Source organism: Rhipicephalus microplus, chromosome 9 (assembly GCF_043290135.1).
Source record: "Rhipicephalus microplus isolate Deutch F79 chromosome 9, USDA_Rmic, whole genome shotgun sequence".
In the NCBI taxonomy this organism is placed as follows: Eukaryota; Metazoa; Arthropoda; class Arachnida; order Ixodida; family Ixodidae; genus Rhipicephalus; species Rhipicephalus microplus.
The window spans coordinates 64,657,747-64,664,378 of record NC_134708.1 but is presented as its reverse complement, the minus strand read 5'-3'; the positions used below and the strand labels follow the sequence as shown (position 1 = coordinate 64,664,378).

General features: G+C 45.3%; 1 long non-coding RNA gene across 1 annotated transcript; it reads right to left on the bottom strand.

Annotated features, from left to right (window-relative positions):
• Positions 1–596: 596 nt before the first annotated feature.
• LOC142771359 (uncharacterized) lies at positions 597–3,794 on the bottom strand. The gene is made up of 3 exons (XR_012885880.1): positions 3,578–3,794; positions 2,528–2,606; positions 597–936 (listed from the first exon to the last, which is right to left on the bottom strand). It is a non-coding gene; the product is annotated as an uncharacterized LOC142771359 (long non-coding RNA).
• Positions 3,795–6,632: the final 2,838 nt, after the last annotated feature.

The following is a 6,632-nucleotide window of genomic DNA, read 5'->3' as shown; positions in this document are numbered from 1 at the left end:
AGTTCACGTTTCGAGATGAAAATACCATGAACGAAGTGACCATGCACAGTGACAGCGGAGATATTATGTACTAACTGCGTTACAAAAACTGTGGAAGCATTATTCGCTTGAATTAGTTTTGTTACGGCGACTTCCTTTATGTAGCCCTCAAGCCAAATTGCCCTATATACCAGACCTTCCGAAGTTCTTGAAGCAAGTAACTGAAGTTGTCGTCTGTCGCTGGGCTCCACTATGCATACACTCTAAGCCAAAACGGAGCAACAGGGGTATAGGGGTTGCTCCTTTCAGGGAGCAATTGCATTGCCACTCCCATTACTCTCCTAAAAGAAGTAACTGCAGAGGGAGGAACCGTTGCTCTCCTTTCAGTTCCTCCTTCGGGGGATGAACAGTTACTCCCTCCAGTTCCTCCCTGCAGACCAACAGTTACTCCCACCAGTTGCTCTTCTAAGAGCAACAGTTACTCTTTACCGTTCCTCCCACGTGTTCGCAGTTACTCTCTGAAAACCAACTGCACATGCTTCCAGTTACTCCTTGGGGAAATGAGTATTTATCTCGAGTATGCTTGTCACACGCTTAACACATGGCGAGAGCTCCTTGGAAGAGCACTGCTTGGGTGCTTCTAACACAAAAAGGGGACAATATTGAAAGGAAAATAAATGCTTTATTGTTCTTTTTATGAGGCGACGTGTGACCACACGTAAAAGTAGACTTCGCCACACCACAGCCAGCACTAAACAAACACCATAATACATCAAAGGTTTTCTGCGTCATCCGTGGAAAAACAATCTTCAATTTCTAGCATAGGGCAGTCTGTGTCATCACTGGTGAGAGAAGGGCAACTTTTCCAATTCTGAAGAACTCAAGTTTCGCAGCTGGTGTTTCCACCAGGCTAGCGCAGCAGAACGTCACCGCAGGCATATGTGAAGCATCTCATTGCTGCAAGAAAAAAAAATAGAAGTGTGAGGTTAAACATGCCAGAATCAATTCATAACGATGAGTCACACACACTGCAGCAGCGCTTACATTCTAGGATGTCTACTGCAAAACGAAATGTTAAAAAAAGGAAGGTTCGGCCAAACGTTACTTGGCAAGCCATATAAATGCTGATGTGGTAGACGCTCTTCACATGATGTCTCAGACAGCAATATTCTGGAAGAAAATGTGCAGCACCTCAACAAGGCATATTTGTAGCAGTCAAAGATACCCTTAGGTTCAGTTAACTTGTTTCCTATACACAGCTGGGTGACATTTCTATGAGCCCATTCACTAATGGGCATTCTAAATGAGGTCATGTGTGTGGCAAATAACACGTACTGTCCGCTCATGTTAAAATACTTATTTAGCTCGTGCACATAGTCGCTCTCGATTCTACTGTTTCATCATACGCTGCTGCGTCTTGAATTGTGCAATACCTGTAGGCACAAGCCAAGCATGCAAAGCCTGCTTGAAAGCAACCATTTGCAGAGGCTACATGATAATCTTCAATATATTTCTTTGTACCTGACGCAAACGGCTGGACAAAACTATAGACAAATAAATGTAGACCGTGCTACCTTCAAAAAATGCTTTAAATTTAGAAAACTAGGGTGCATTTGTTCACTCAGTTGACGAGTCACAGCCACGAGATATGTAAACGAAGCAATATATCTTAAGGCATGCACAGATATTCTGATTCTTTGTTTGACAGTGTCACAGATAGCTTGCCAATACATATATATTTGAGAGCAACAAGATGTGAAGCTTTTATTAGTTCAACGTCTTGTTGGTTCACAGCCAAACAGGTTACTGCTTGTTAGACAAATTGGAATAAGCACACCATGGTTTCCAAAAAAAAGCATTATTAGAAGTTAGCTCCCGGTGTGAATGTCTGCCTATTTATTTTGTACTGCCTTCTACATGTGCCACAAAGACATTTGTTGAGGATGTGCTACCAGTCAAGCCAAGATCGCATACTTGGTCAATGTGATGGAAACACAAACATTAGAAACACTGCCACCTCTAGTAAGAGCATAACACTTCATTATCTTGGACTAGCAAAGAGGTGCAGAAGAAAGTTAAGTCCACTCTTGCGGAATTTTGAACGCGAATATTTCAGAGTGGGGGAGGTCAACATGCTGTGGCACTTTTAAACCCACGAAACATCTGCAGAAAACAGGGTAAAGGCAAGTCAAGAAACGCTGTTATGAAGGCCTGCGCATGGACAGCTCTGTGAATCTAGGCCCAAGTGTTATGTTTTGTGCAAGCCAAAATCCATGTAAATAGGGAAAGCATACTTTTAGGAGTACCAGCGTAAACAAATCTTGGCAGTTGGCTTTTTAGTACAAACAGCAATCCCTGCAATGAAAACATAAACATTTTATCTTAACGGTAACAGTGTGAGCACACACACGGGCCAGCGGAGCCATGTCGAATTGTCAGTGCCGGTGTAACCATGTGGCATAATGAACTATTCTCTGGCCAACACATGCACAGTTTGCCCCTAAAAAGCGACGCTTTCATATACGTAGTACAAAAAGTCTGCACTTACCAAAATTCACTTGCTTTCTGTACTTTAGCATCGTTGGAAGCATCTTTATCTGCAGTATAACCAAATTTGTGTCATATCTCTGAAAAAAAAGTAGTAAAAGACATGCATCAAATATTGTTTCATTTGGGAGCAGTGAAGTCAGGTTAAGAACAGCCAAGTGGGAATCAGCCTAATTATGTGCATGCAGCAAATCCCAAACGGCGTTATTGAGGTTGTCGAAATTTTCGTCGATTAGTATTAACGTCGATAAGTGACTTCAACGGCATGCCAAGTTTTCACAGCGCATAAAGATTTCATGATGCAGAATAATGACAGCGCTAACGAGAACATACAGCATTTATGATTGTCTTTTACAATATTCAGCTTTGCTAAGGTTTTGCATCACTAAAGAAATCTGAAAGATTTGGGTCATTCCTCCTCCAATTGTTCTGTCAATATGTAAACTGCTCGCTTGATGGTGCGCTTATAAAATAGTACGTTCAGCGCAGAGGTGAAGCAAGTGACGCAGTGATGTGGGCAGATTTTTTTTTTTTTTAGGCGATTGGGGGGGGGGGGGGGTCCGCTTAACTGAATAGGCCGGGCAAGCGAATATGGTCGTCAATTTGGGCCCCCTACGCCCGGCCTAAAAAAATTCTGTGCGCAACCGCCTGGCTATGCCAGTGAAGTGATGCGACAATGATTTGTTCACTTACTGATTTACATACACTTTACATCTCTAAAAAATGCGGCCCAAGGCCCCAACACTCAGCCGCCAACATTACATAAAGCCAATGGTAGAAAAGTGCCAGTATGAATGCAGCTACAACCCCGCCCCAATCTTTTTTCAAGCGAAGTAGTGTTGCGGAAATGAACTTTTAACTGCAAAAGTACACTGGCACTGCAGTGGTGACAGGGGAAGCAAGAGGGTATGCAGGCGGTAATAGAGGTAATTTAGTCCGATACGGCTAGCAATGGATACGGTGAATAAGAGCAAATCATTTTTCTTTCAATAGCGCAACCACTCCACAATGTATTGTAAGAGCATTAAATGTTGCTGGAAATGCCACTCACCTGCACGCTGATGCATGCACAGTCCTTTGTCCGACGAGCGAACAGGCTTGCAGATAGCTGAAGACGTGTTTACGATGTGTTTGTTCCACCCAGCAGCAAAATCCACAACTACTTCACGCTCCATAAAGATAAATATACACTAACCTTCATCACGAATAAGTATAAACGCAAATCTGCGACACACACACACGATCAAAACATAGCTCACAAGCTCGCACGTCCATGTGCTCGCCAACCACAGACCTTATGAAAATGAGTAAGTAGTGCGAACGCGAGCCTAGTTGCGCCGAAAAAAAAAATGTTGAGCAGTGGCAGCACAGGCGTCAGCGCAATAATTTCAGCGTGTTCTCCTAATACAATTATAAAAAAAAAACTGAGGTACACTAAAACTCATAAATAAATATGAAAAGTTGAGTGTAATTTTTATTTAGTGCTAGTCAACATAAACACTGAATAAAAATTACTTTGTAACTTACATCGTTTGCTACACTAGCGCCACACTTGTCGTGCGGGCGCAGATGGCGCAGATTTGTCATTCTGCCCTCAAACTACACGGTGAAGCGTGCTACTAAGTGTATGGCTGATGAGAAGCGCGTCTGGGTCCACTTTTTTTTTTCTTCTCCGATATATCTGCGCGGGGGGGGGGGGGGGGGGGGCTCCTTATGCACGTGTTTCGGTGCTTGATCGACTTTGACGCCCTTACTTCACAGACGAACGGCGTGTCTAGGCTTTTTTTATCGTTGTTTTGCACGTGTTTCGGCGTTCGGTCCGCTTTGACGTGCCAACTCTCCATTCTGCTGCTGCGTGTGTTAGGTATTTGCCGTACTGTATTTTCAGGCCTTCTGTGTTCAGCCAGCGCTGTCCGCTTTGACGTGCCAACTCTCCATTCTGCTGCTGCGTGTGTTAGGTATTTGCCGTACTGTATTTTCAGGCCTTCTGTGTTCAGCCAGCGCTGCTATCTTATTATCTACGGATGCTAAAATAAATCACTGTTTTGGTTTGGTGAAGTTTGGCACACAAAACAAACAATAATCTGGCCCATGAATATCAATGTGGGCGGCATGCATATTTGTGTGCGGTGTCCTGCCGGGGAGTAACCGTTGCGTGACGAGAGCATTTACAGCGGTTCCTCCTTCCGTTGCTCCCTCACAAGCTTAAGATGAATACAGTTGCTCCCCCATTCTCGAACAAGTCGGCCATCTTGTTCCGCTTGGTCTTTTCGGAGAGTAACAGTCGGTCTGAAGGAGTAAAAACAGCCGTTGCTTCCATTTTGGCCATTTTTGGCTTAGAGTGTACGTTTTGGGAATCTCCTGAGGCCGTACATTCTCTCTCTCTCCCTTTTTTAGCTCCCCGATGTCTCTGCAGGGTAGCAAGCAACACAAAACCTAATTAACCTTCTTGCCTTTCCTACATTTTTTTCGCCATCTCTTCCCCCTCCAGTCACCCTTGTACTACATCTATAGGCCGTGCGGAAATCCGGCAAGAATATGGTGTCCTGCGCGCAACGTCCACCATGACTCCATAAACACGCAATAACCAGCGTTGAGACAGAACACGTGCCGGTGACGCATTGCGTCACAGGTGGCAGACGGTTGGGCCCAATTTTCTCCCCATGGATTCAGCTGGCCGTTATATAGTTCCGCCACACCTGAACGTTGCACATGGCGGACCCGCGGAAGCCCGGAGGAAGCGCTCACATCGCTTAAGGGCTGCCCTGCTTCCGCGAAAACCTCCCCGAATAGTCCAAGGTGTTTTGTTTCCGCTCTGCGGCGATCAGGTCGCGTCTTTCGAAACGCTCATTACCCTCCTCCGCTCGGTGGCCGCCTGCGCTGCTGCGGCAGTGGCGGCTGGTGTCGAGTTTTCTTGAATTTCGGCTTTCAACGAGTCATGGGTCGCCTGTGGTTCCCTCCTTAAAAAAAAACGAGTGGGATGTGTTTTTTTTTTTTGTTCTTCTCTTTTCCTCTCTATCACACATGGCCAGCCGGTAACAACAGACGGGAGGTCTTTAAGGAGCCCAATGCACGCATTCCGATCTTGCTTTCCAGCCCCGCAGCTGTCTTAAAGATGAAAACACAACGTGCGGAGCGCCGCTTAACGAACAGGCGTCTGCCTTCCTTTTCTAAGGATCTGCAGCAGAGCAGCCGACGACGACGACGCAATCTGGCCGCTGGCATTCGCGGCGAGCAGCCGGCGCAGCGAGCTGTTCGCCGGCATCGGGTTCATTTTCTGCGCGCCTGTTTCCGGTACGGTGCGAACGGTGGCAACCAGAAGGCCTCGCAAAACAGACGCATCGAGCCGGCGGCGTTCGCCTGCCGCTAAGGCAGATGCCGACCTTCAGCTGGCGCTGACCATTCGTGACTACGCGGCACAAATGGTCGCCCGCAATCAGGCGGAGAGAGTGTTCTTCTGGGCGTCCCGTGACGAGCGAGAACGTATCGTTTTACGGTAAGCTGGACCGTGGGATTGCACCATCGAGATTGTCACGGCCTGCAAATTTCTTTAGCGTTATAAATGGATGCACTGGATGAACATATTACCAAGAGCAAAAGTATGCGGTACGCGAAACGTTCGACAAAGAAAATTTCTTGCTTTGTCTGGGAATGTAATGTCGAAAAAAGTGTTTCATACTGCGCTTGTCATTCCGACTTATACAGTCACCAGCATGATTACAAACATTAAGCCCTGATATAAAAGAACTTCACATTTGTTGTGCATTTAACGTCCTGCAAATTTTTGCTGTTGATAGTACGTGCACTGGAACAACATACATTTGTAAGCTATACAGGGGTTTTAGAAAAATCTGTACAATATTATTTAAAAATTGAAGAAACTAGGCAACTGCGTGCTACTTGCAGTGTTTTCTTTACAGCGGAAGGAGTCATTGCGAGATGCACGCAAACATTATTTACGGCAGTAATTGTACAAATTAAAACAATTAACTTTTTAACCCCTTTAAATGCCGGTTGAGTCAAACAGTATTCAAACCTTTCCTACGAATAGTCCACAACAACTTTCATAATTCTTGAAATTAAAAGCGGCGACTGCTGGCAATCAG